This window comes from Vipera ursinii (assembly GCF_947247035.1).
Source record: "Vipera ursinii genome assembly, chromosome: Z".
NCBI classification, from domain to species: Eukaryota; Metazoa; Chordata; class Lepidosauria; order Squamata; family Viperidae; genus Vipera; species Vipera ursinii.
Window position 1 is genome coordinate 116,866,352 of NC_139517.1, and position 12,215 is coordinate 116,878,566.

The 12,215-nt window shown below is 37.6% G+C and overlaps 1 protein-coding gene across 1 annotated transcript in view; it reads left to right on the forward strand.

The window, feature by feature from the left end:
* Positions 1-12,215, forward strand: part of ADARB2 (adenosine deaminase RNA specific B2 (inactive)) — a gene marked incomplete at both ends in the record, with an annotated part of 478,028 nt that overhangs the window by 150,557 nt on the left and 315,256 nt on the right. The window lies entirely within an intron of this gene.

A 12,215-nucleotide genomic window follows, 5' to 3' on the forward strand; every position in this document is an offset into this window, starting at 1 on the left:
AGTTGGTTCCAGGAATGCAATGAATACCAAAATTTTCCCCTAAAATTCTACCTTATTCATTGAGTACCAACAACAATGAGTACTGGGACAAAACTTTCATGTCAGAATGTGTTGAGTACCAAATTCAATGACTTTCAAAGTAGTTGAGTACCACGGTACCACTGTAAACCATGAGATTGCTGTATTTTGACAAAATGGAGTCATTTCTGGAGTGTTTCTCTTCAGACTTCAAAGGTAGAACTAATGTTGCACATGCACAAAGAATGTATGCTGTAAAATCTAGTAAAGACTCTTGAAGAGTGTTTCTTGGGAGTTGAAGTCCACATAACATAAAAATTGTCAAGGTTGAAAACACTGCCTGACAAAATGTATCTTTCATACTAACTGGGATGGGCAACTTTTGAAGGCCAGAAACAATAGGACATTTTATGGGGAGCGAGATGCTTTAATGGAGACAGAATCATGCCAAGCATGTGAAGCTGGGTCATACATATAGCTAGGCTAAGATTATTCCTGAATTTTAGGAATAAAATTTTTGACAAGGTTAAGCTTATTTTAGAGGTTATCCTACAGTTTTTATGAATCTCCTACTTCAAAATTTTGCAGGAGTGGGATTCCATTTATGTATTATGGGTAGGGACTGCAGCTTGACAGAAATGGACATGTTTCTTGCAAAAGTAATCTTTAGTGTTTTAAAGAAGATTGGGCCCAGAATAGGAGAAACTTTTTATGCGGAGGACTCAAGGGAGCCAGCCTCTTGGCAAAACTGGGTTAGATGGAAAATCTGATTTGTTAGAAGGCAGCTTTTCACATATGGTATGGCCTCAATAGATTTGAATTGGCCATTGCTTAAGGAAATTCCTAGACAAACCATGAACTGTGAAATTGTGAGTTCTAAATCTCATCACCTACGAGGTTATTTTCTACTCTATGAACCTCTTCGGTAAAAGAAATTGGGAAGGCCAATCAGGCCCCAAAGATCCTATTGTAACTTTTGGAAAATTTTATGTTCCTTTTTTTCTCTTATTACGTGGACTGGCTTGTAAGACTTTGGCATAATGAGCTTTCTCCTGCATCAGGTTTGCCAAACTCATTCTGTAGTTTTGATATATGAGGATGGAAAACATTAAGGAAATTATACACATGAGCACGGTGTTTGGCATGGGCTGTTTCTTTCCCCACAATTGATTTGCTGCGGTGTCTTGTAATTTATTCATACAAGGAAACAATGATGGATGGTGTAAATTATTCTTCTTTTTCCCTTTTGACTTAAATAATAATTGCCAATATCTCAGAACTGTATGGAAAAATATAAGGGGGGATAGACAGTATACATAGGGTGTTGCAAATGTTTGCTGATAGCATTTTTCTTCCTCCTCTTTCAAAGGAGGGCAGTTTCAAAAAGGGGGGAGTTCAGAACCAGCTCAAACTCCCTGATTAAGGGTTCCAGGAAATGTTTGCTCTTTTTCTTGAGCCTGTTTTTCTCCAAAGCTTTCTCCCAACGTTGGAAACTAAAGGTAGGGAAAGAAGAAAGAAATAAAACAATAAGAATACTTCCATAATATGTATATGTACATATTATGCATTATATGTGTATGTATTCCATTATATGTACTGCATATATCACATTGCTCAGACACCCAGACCAGACACAAACTGAGCAATGTAGTATATGCGGTACAATGCAGCGACCCATGTGCAGATCCGTACATTGGGGAAATGAAACAACAACTTCATAAATGTATGGCACAAGGTAGGAGAACAAACCCATCAGGACCCGATTCAGCAGTCCGTCTGCATTTAAAAGACAAAGACCACTCTTCTGAACACAGCAAAGTTCAAATTTTGGGCAGAGAGAACCGCTAGTTTGAAAGAGAGGTCAAAGAGGCCATCTCTGTCAAAACTGAACAGCCCTCTCTCAACATCATCTATCTCCAGTCTACAACACAGTCCTTTCAACAGTTCCAAGACAGCTCCACACACATTTGCACCATTCATGTGACTCTGAGGACACAGATAAGCTTCCAGGTAGCATTACTGACTTGCTAAAAGAATGCAAATGAATTTATACTCTGCAAGGAGTATAAATCTTTCCATTCCCCACTATCCAGTTGGAGATGAAGAAGCTTCTTGGATGAGAAGTGAAACATCTTCAAAGAAAAACAAGAAACTCCAGTTGTCTCATGAAAAAAAGCATCATTGGGATAGCAACACGAATATTCCATTCCTCAGTGGGGAACCTACTACAGGATTTTACTCCTTCTTTTCCTGTTGGGAACTACCAGCTAGGAAGAGAATAGTTGATTTCCTATTTACCTCTATCTAAAATTCCATTTTGCTATAGAGGACTGAAGGATCCCCCCCACACACCATAGACTGGTGTTCTTGCTGGGTAAAAAAATCCTTGCTTAAAACTTGCTGCTTCATCCAGGGCCTCCTAGGATCTAAGCTGTTATTCAGAACAACAGAATGCAGGCAAAATAATGAATCTATATTGGATTCTTCCTTGCAATGATCTATTCCTTTTGTACTGGCTTATATTATTTCTGGGTACATTTCCCTGCATCCACAGCCAGCAGACAATTGTGAGCTGGTGGTTTGGAGGCTAAGAGAATGGAAAATCATATATTGGAACTTTGTCAGGTATCAAGATGTCAAGAAAACAAGCACAAAAATTGTCTCTCTGGGGAAGACATTCCTCAGCTGAGGGTCCACAGTAGAAAATGCTTTTTTTTAGAAATTATCATCTACCTTATCTCAGATGATAGAACATGCATAATGTTTATGTGGATACCCAGGGAATGAGATGATCCTTCAAAGATAAGTGTCAAGGTTTCAATAGACAAAACCTAGTAAATCAGAACGCCGAGTCTTAAGATTTCCTCAAAAAACATGTTTATTGGTTACATAGTAACAGTCAAAAGTGAAACCAAGTCTGAAGTTCCCTTCAAAGAGAAATTTCAAACTTTAAATTTCCCTCCCCAGTGCGATGCAATCAGCTACTTTCCCCAATAGAAGAGTTTGATGGGTTTTCTGACCAAAAGCTCACACCTCCATCTAACTGATAAAAATGACCTTGGTTCCCATGGGAAAGTAAAATGTTTAGACTAATAGAAATCACCCGCGCTCCCCTCCCGTTCTTGAGGCAACCTAGAACAAGCAAAAATGACTGTAGCCAGGTTCATTGTAGAGAATAACCTTCTCTATGGTTATTCCTTCATTCACACACCCATGAACATTTAGAGTGAACTGTATTTTGTAATGGGGAAATTGGTTAGAGTAGTTGTGAAATCCAGAATTCCAGCAAAGCTTGTCTTTTCCACATGTGATTGGCTTAGTGTAATGTAATGGCATGTGGGAATGACCTTGGGAGACAGGAGGAAGTGTCACAGGCTAGACAACCATCATGCAAAAGGTATCTCAGCCCACAGGGAAAAAAGGAGCATGGGAAACATTACAGAAGGTACCCTCCCTAGTTTTCTGAAAATTAAAAATAAAGGAGGAGAGAAATGCTTTCAGACTTGCAAGATTCTTACAATGAGTGTAGTTTTAGTATTCATGATTTGTACTTCTTGTCTAGACTATCTCAAAGAACTGACATTTATCTGGAGTCATTTGGACTATATACATCTTTGTGGTGATCCTTCTCTTTTGAGTTAATTCTGAACTGTCTTTTCTTATGGTGACTCTGTTTGAGAGTCCTTTAATTTGTTTGTAGCCTGAGATGAAGGTTAAATTATTGTTTGTTGGAGTCATTGCAAGTCTTCAGAGCGAGAACACTCACTTGATCCTATCCTGGGAATGTTTTTTTTCTTTTCTTTTCTTTTCTGTTTTTTTTTTCTTTTTAGGGTTGGCAACATTAACAATCTATCTAGCCAATGAAGCATTTTCATTTGGCAGCCAGAGCAAAGTCGATTGAGAATGAAGGAGAAATTTAAAACTTTTTTTTTCCTTTTTTGCCTGAAGCAATGGCATATGGACACCAAAGACATATCACCTGTTTGGTTAAGAAGAGGGGGGAAAACAGCTTGAAAAATAGGTTTGGGATCAGCTTTCTGTGTGCTCTGAGTATATTCCATCATTTAAGGAAAAACAGAAGAGAAGGAAAATGTTATGCTTATGCTTGGTGACAACTGGAAGCAGAAGTGCATAAGTACTCTCACCCATTTTCTTCAACTTTCCTTCATTTTCATAAACAGCATAACTATGACGTATCCATGGCGGTGATTCTGAATGAACAAAGTAAGCTGCTTCAGTAGAAGGGGACTGCTTGTATTCTGTTGATCATGAGAAATTTGGTTGTTGGGCAAAATAGAAATTGTCATCACTATCATCATCATGAAAACAAAATTAAGTAAAAATGCAAAGTTTTGTTGTTGTTGTTTTTTTAAAAAAAATCTTCCCAACTATCCATTGCTTTTATTTTTAGATGGATTCCTACTATCTGATCATGTCACTATTTGACCACACACACACATTAATGTGTTTACTAATCTATCATGAAAAGCAAAACTGGGCAGACTCAGTTTCATTTATTGCACGACTTTGGGACAACCACTAGCTCCCAGCTGTCCGTCTTCCCATCATAATAAAACAATGGGTGGAGAGTATGTTACCCATAAAATGAAGTAGACTGTTCCTCTTCATCTCTTGCTGTTATTCTGCTGCAAGGTTTAATACGCTCACCTGTGGCAAGGTCTTGGTGACCCATTAGGTAGTTGCTCCAGTAAATTGATATAATTGCCTAAGAAGTAAATACGGTACTTCTTATAGAATAATTTATCCTATTGTTCTGAGACCCTCTTCACATCATAGTTAACGTCTCCCTTACTTTCCCCAAGTTATCCTTGAAAGTAAAGTCTCTTTCAAGTAGATCTTGTAAGATACATACAGTACATTTCTTGGCAAAGAAGCAAGAATAGTTTGGTGCTACCTTCCTGGGTATTTTTCAAGAGCTTATATCCCTACTATTTCCTGGTTAATTCCAGTATTCGGTATTAAACTGGTTCTGATCCTGTTTACCTTGTATGAGATTAGCCAAAATCAGCTACGTGCTGCCACCTAAATGGCATGTTACCAACTAGAACAATGTTTAATGTATTTATGTAGTCCATAAATATTAATGTCATGATTTCTTTGTCTTTTACATGACACAACATTCAGTATATTCTGCTGTAGTACAGTTATGTCTCCTGGAAATTGTTCCTTCACTGACATTGCTTTAACTAAGGGTGAGATCACTAAGCAATCCGACTGACTTGCAGAAATAGGCAAGATCACAATTTTTTGCATTCGGGTAACTGTAACTTATATATGACAAGAGGGTTGGATCTGCTGGCGATCAGGAGTGGGAACTGTCTGATCTGTACAATGTTTGTTTACATAAATATGCATTAGGCAGTTATGTCATTGTGTTTCCTTTCCCACAAAGAGCATTGACTAATGTAAGTGGACTTTCTATTCTCTCTTGAGAGAGATAATCTTGCCTTTAAATTATTGCGCTTTTTTTTCTTTTTCTTTCTTCTTTTTTTTTTTTGCCTTTGCTCCAGTCTGCTGCTGGTGCTAATGTTTAGTGACAGTTACTCAGTGCTAATGATCACCTTTGGGGATTTTTCAGAGTGTTTGCTTCTTGCTGGTCACTGGTGAAATGTAATCAATAAATCTGCCAGACAAGCTTTTCATGTTGTCTTTCCTCTTGGAATGGAACAAATACTACTATAACTGATTTGTGACCGATCCCCTTTAATAGTCAAGGGACCCCTTTCCCCCATGGGATTTTGGCTAGTCCAATTGATCTAGGCAGCAGCTGGTAAATCTGAAATGAATCAAAGAGAAAACAAGGAACATTACTTACCCCAAATAAGTAATCCTGCTCTGTATATGTCTTGCTTCAAGTGACAAGAGGAAAGAAATAAGGAAGTCATTTTTTTTAAAAAAAAAAAGGTACCTTTGCTTTTCACATGACTGCTAACATCTGTTTTATAGATAGAGTGCTGGTACCAACATCATATCTCAATTAATTAATGTTTATATTAATAGATGCAATGTGTGCTGTATACTGTATCAGTTTGCAAGAGAATTCACTTTATTTAGTTAATATATTTAACTATTAAATGTTTTCCTACTTTTTCCTTTGCTTAAACACCTGTCAGGCACAAGGAACCAAAAACAACATAATGAGCTGATCTGAGTGGTATATTTATTGTTGCTCACTCAAAGACAGGAATCTCCTTACCCAAAAGCTAGATAAATAGTGCTAAGTTTTAGAAAGGATCTCCCTTCAATCACTTCCTCCCCCACAAGTGACATAAGGACAGTCCACCATTTAATTCCTCCCCTCAACAAAGCCCCAGATTACACAACACTTAAGGTGAATGTAGTCAATGCAGTTTCCATTGCAGGTTTCTCTTAGGCTAAATATATAAATACCAAGAATCCTCCAGAATTGGAATTATACTTCACATTCTATGATGCAATTCTGAGATCTTATTGGGAACCATATGAGAAATTAATTGAAAACCACTTAGCTTACATGTTCTGGTGTATAGCAGTGCTCCAGATGCTGCTGAAGTTCAAACTCCCAGGAACTTTGGATGGCCATCTTGAGAGAGCTTAGGAGTTAATTCAGGAACATCTGAGGTGTGACAAAACTCCCCACTCTTGAGTTAAAAAAATAGTTACCAAATTTGGAAATTGAGATTTTTATATAATAGAAAATACACATCAAAATGTCCTAGTGCTGCATGTCTCTTCAGAGTAGGTGTGTGTGTGTGTGTGTGTGTGTGTGTGAGAGAGAGAGAGAGAGAGAGAGAGAGAGAGAATGTGCAGGTTCTTTCTAGCGCATGTCTTTTTTAGTTGCTTCAATCTGCTATGTTCATACTAATTTGGCTGTCACAATGAGCTCACTTTCAGTTGTTACGTATAACAGTGACATAACACATGGATTGAGAGAATTTCTTCACGCCAACAGAAATGTCCAAAAATGGTACAATGGAAACAATGCTTTCCCTCATATATCATTGCTAGCTATCATCTAGCACATGTGGACGTCAAGCTCTGTTTCACAATGCGACTGCAAGGTGTAAAGTAAGACTCCCCACTTGATTAAAATGACTTCTGAGGGGTCTTTTTTTGTGAGCTTATTTTATTAAGTCAGTTCAAGGTTTCAGATGTCCAAGATGCAGATATAAAAATATTGATGGACTAGTTTAGGGAATATACCCCCTTTCATGGTGCCCTATAGTAGACTCTAAGAAAAGGAAAGGAAACACAGGCCATTCCTGCCTAGGAGCACATAGACTCCAGTAGCTTCAAAGTCAGGAAAGCAAAGGCTCAGAATGAACAAAGACTTGCAATAGAAATCATGGATAATAAAAAAGTTTCTTCCAGCATATTAACAACAAGAAAAAAGTCAAGCAAACTGTAGGCCCACTAAAGAGAGAAGATGGCAAGGAAAAAACAGGCAACAAAATTAAAATAAGCAAAAAAAATGGTAAGAGAACACCTATCCAACCTTGATGAATATAAATCACCAGGACCTGACCGATTATATCCCAGAGTTCTGAAGGAGCTGGTGGATGTTATCTCAGAACCATTGCACCACATCTTTCAAAAATCCTGGAGCACCGGGGAAGTACCTGAGGATTGGAAAAGGGCTGATGTGGTCCCCTTCTTCAAGAAAGGGAAAAAAACAGACCCAGGAAACTACAGACCAATAAGTTTAACATCAATACCTGGGAAGATCCTAGAAAAGATAATCAAAAAACAGATCTGCGAACAACTAGAAACAAACAAAGTTATAACTAGTAGCCAGCATGGGTTTGTTAAAAACAGATCATGCCAAACCAATCTTATTTCATTCTTCGACAAAGTTACTAAACTAATAGACCAGCGAAATACTGTGGACATAGTATACTTAGATTTCAGTAAGGCATTTGACAAAGTAGACCACAACCTACTCCTTGGTAAGCTAGAAAAAAGTGGAATATACAACATCACCACCAGATGTAATAAGTAATAATAATAAGTTGGAAGGGACCTTGGAGGTCATCTAGTCCAACCCCCTGCTCAGGCAGGAAACCCTATACCGTTTCAGACAAGTGGCTGGCCAGTCTCTTCTTAAAAACTTCCAGTGTTGGAGCATTCTATGGATGGATCTATCTATGGCTGGCAAACCATACTCAATGAGTAGTCCTCAATGGCAGTACATCCACATGGAGAGAAATAAGCAGTGGGGTACCACAAGGTTCCATCTTAGGCCCTGTGCTCTTCAATATCTTCATCAATCACTTAGATGAGGGAATTGAAGGGGAACTCATCAAATTTGCAGATGACACCAAACTGGCAGGAAGACAAACTCAGGATCCAAAAAGATCTTGACAAACTTTAACAAAGGGTCCTATCCAACAAAATGAGTTTAAATGTGGAGAAAAGAAAAGTTTTACATTTAGGCAGGAAAAATCAAAGGTACAAGTACAGATTGGGCAAGACCTGGCTTAAAAGCAGTGAATGTGAGAGGGACCTTGGAATCCTAGTGGACGATCACTTAACCATGAGCCAGCAGTGTGCACCAGCTCCCCAAAAAGCTTATACAATCCTGGGTTGTATAAACAGAGGCATAGAATCAAGATCATACGAGGTATTAGTACCACTTTATAAAACCCTAGTGAGACCACACCTGGAATACTGCAGCCAATTTTGGTCACCATATCACAAAAGAGATGTTGAAAGTTTGGGAAAAATTCAGAGAAGAGGAACTAAGATGATCAAAGGCCTGGAGACTAAAACCTATGAAGAACAGCTGCAGGACTTGGGTTTGGCTAGTCTAAGGAAAAGAAGAAATAGAGAGACATGATAGCAATATTCCAGGATTTGAGAGTCTGCCACAAAGAAGAGGGGTCACGTTATTCACCAGGGCAACAGAGGGCAGGACAAGAAACAATGGTTGGAAACTGATCAAAGAGAGAAGCAACCTGGAATTAAGGAGAAACTTCCTGACAGTGAGGACAATTAACCGGTGGAATAGCTTGCCCCCAGAAACCATGGGCATGGAGAATTTTAAAAAGAGGCTAGACAGTCCCTTGTTTGAGATGGTATAGATTCTCTTGCTTGACGGGGCTGGACTAGAAGGCCTCCAAGGTCCCTTCCAGATTCTATTCTATTCTATTCTATTCTATTCTATTCTATTCTATTCTATTCTATTCTATTCTATTCTATTCTATTCTATTCTATTCTATTCTATTCTACAATCTGTTTTTTCTATTCTATTCTATTCTATTCTATTCTATTCTATTCTATTCTATTCTATTCTATTCTATTCTATTCTATTCTATTCTATTCTATTCTATTCTATCACATTCCTTCTCCAACCAAGGAAGATGAATGCAGCAGGAAAATCTTTTTCTCACATAGTACCAGTATTCTTAAATGCTTCCTGTATACAAGGCTGCTTGGCTTACACTTTTTTATCCCTTTCTCTGTCTCAGAAAATGAGTCTTACCTCGAGGCTTTGAGAGGTAGCTGTCAGAATCCTGGAGATTTCCCCTGAAGATTTTACTCATTTTTAATTGACATATATTTCTGACATTCTTCAAAGCTTTCCATAGTGGCTAATAACAACTGACTGTAGCATCAAAGCTTGAACAAATGCTAAAGAGGCTCATTGGAAGATCTACCGCTGTATCCATAACTTTACAAATTTGCTGTAGCTGATAGGGGACAGATCCCATCAAACCTTACGTGGACACGTTCAGGCTGAGTCTGAACCACCATCTTCAGTGAAGTTTTAATATGGATGCCTACAGTCAACAATGGTTTGGAGAAACCAAGCTTATGTCACAGAAGTAGAGATGCCATGATGCAAATCCCATTCAGATGTACTTGCATTGTAATGTTTTTCTGAAGTGTATAAGCAGTGGGTCTTGTTTAATTGGATCACAACACTTACTTTGTTAATTAGAGGTAGACTTTGATATATGACCAATTTCTTAGTGACTGAAGCTTTGATTGACCCCACCAAAAAAATACTTATGATCTGGTTCCAAAGTTACAATGGCTGCCCCTCTGATCATATTATTGCATTTAGGTGCTTGGCAACCAACCTGTATTTACAATCATTGTCAGCATCCCATAGTTATGTGGTTACAATTTACAAGGTTTTGCTGAAAACCAGTATTTACATCATAGTTTTTAACAAAAACACTTATAGCAAGCAATCATTTTGCTTAATAATTCAACAACCATGATGATTCACTTAATGACATCTGCAAAAAAGGATACAAAATTGGGTTGGTCATGTGATGACTTGTTTATGGCCATCACAACTTACAACTATAATGGGTAGGCTCCATTGTGGTCGTAAATCAAGGACTACCTGTACCATGTTTTGCTATTCTTACAGACACCCATTTGATGGACCTGATAGACTAAAAGTCTCTTTCCAATTCTATGATTTTAGAATCACACCAAACTTTTTCAATAAATGTTGCATCTTTGGAAGAGTGTATTCATTTCTAGCACCATTTTCATTACCACCAAAACATTCCAGACCAGACATCTGTATTGAAAGATATGCATCTTCAAAGTTTTCCATTAGGATATAGGAAATATGTAGAAGTGTGTCATTCTGATTGCAGACTAGCTCTTTCAAACAGCAAAGCATTGACAACAAAATAGATGTTAAAATGACACAAAAAAAGAATGCATATGAAATTGCATCCAAAAGGTATAAAAAAAAACAGTTTGGAATGTAGGTTTCATTTTGTTCTACTGAATGTTTGACATTTTTTAAAATTAGTCCATGCTGTTATTTTCTGTTCTGACTGATTTTTATTCTCTGAGATTTTCCTGTCGCACACTTGATTGGATGAACTTTGGCTACAATTTGTGTTTAAAAGATCCTGCTTTTCTTATCCAACTAGAAGGATGAGCAGTACTGGAACTTGTCTCAGCTCAGCTAGTCAGAATAGATTTATGAGCTAGATGGATGGCTGTTTTTATATGGAAATGTATAGTATTATTATACATTATTATAAATATATAATAGAGACAGGATGCTTACTGGAAAATACAAATTGTAGTTAATTATGTATCATAAATATATTTATTTCCTACAGGATTATTAGGTACTAAGTACTAGGATGTTACCAGCTATCTTACTAAATTGCTTAATTGTCATATTGAGCTCAGCCCCAATGTAGTGAACTCCCAGGAGGAAGGAAGGTGCATTTCAGTAAGAGGCAACACAGCCCAGATATTATGTGTGAGAGAAAGATGATGAAGACAGCTTCTCCCTAATAGTTCACAGAGTATATTATAGATGCAGATAGTAGAGTCCTCAGTTTTATAGCACTCTGCCTATCATAGGTATGAAACATTAAAGAACTCTGCTTTGGAAGAATCACTGTGTATCATTCTTGATTTTGAGCCTAACACAAAGGTCATATAGAATACACTTTTATTTTAGAACTGGGCAACATTTTTTTTTGTTCAGCAAACATGTTAGAAATATTGAAAAATAATTTTAGCTATCTGCAATGATTGACAAAGTTACAAATCATTCATTTCCCACAAGGCAAATATAATGAAATTCTAGTGCCTTGGATGTTTCTTATTAACCTAGCTTCATTTTTCCCCCTAGTCATGTAGGCTTACTCCTAAAGAAAATACTCCTTAAAAAAGTGATAGTCATGCTTTGCAGCATATTGGCTTGGAATTTTTTTCAAGGAAGGTGTCATGAAGTTTGAAAGGTGTCTTGAGTGAGCTGCCTACTGCTGGTCAGTATTTGACTCCCATGTAGACATGATGATCTATATGTTCCTTCATCTTGCAAAACATAGAAAAAAAGAAATAGATAGAAGAGGAAGAATAGGAGAATCAGCAGTATCAATAAAATGAAGTGTTTAAACAATGAATGAAGGCAAACATATGTGTCCCAGGATGTTACAGAAACCAGCCTGGGTTGGTCACCAGGACCAGAGGTTTAATATTTTGAGCTTTTGGACTTGTGCTGGAGCCCATCCTCAGGAAACGTTTCTCTACCAGATTCAAAACATTCTGGTAGAGACAAGTTCCCTCTACCTCATGAGTTCCAGCATGAGTTCAAAAGTTTACTAGACTAAACCTCTGGTCCTGGTTACTAACCCAGATTGGATCCTATTTGAACACTGTTTCAAGCTTCAAATCTTCCAAAGTATTTTATGTAAAAACTTGCTGTG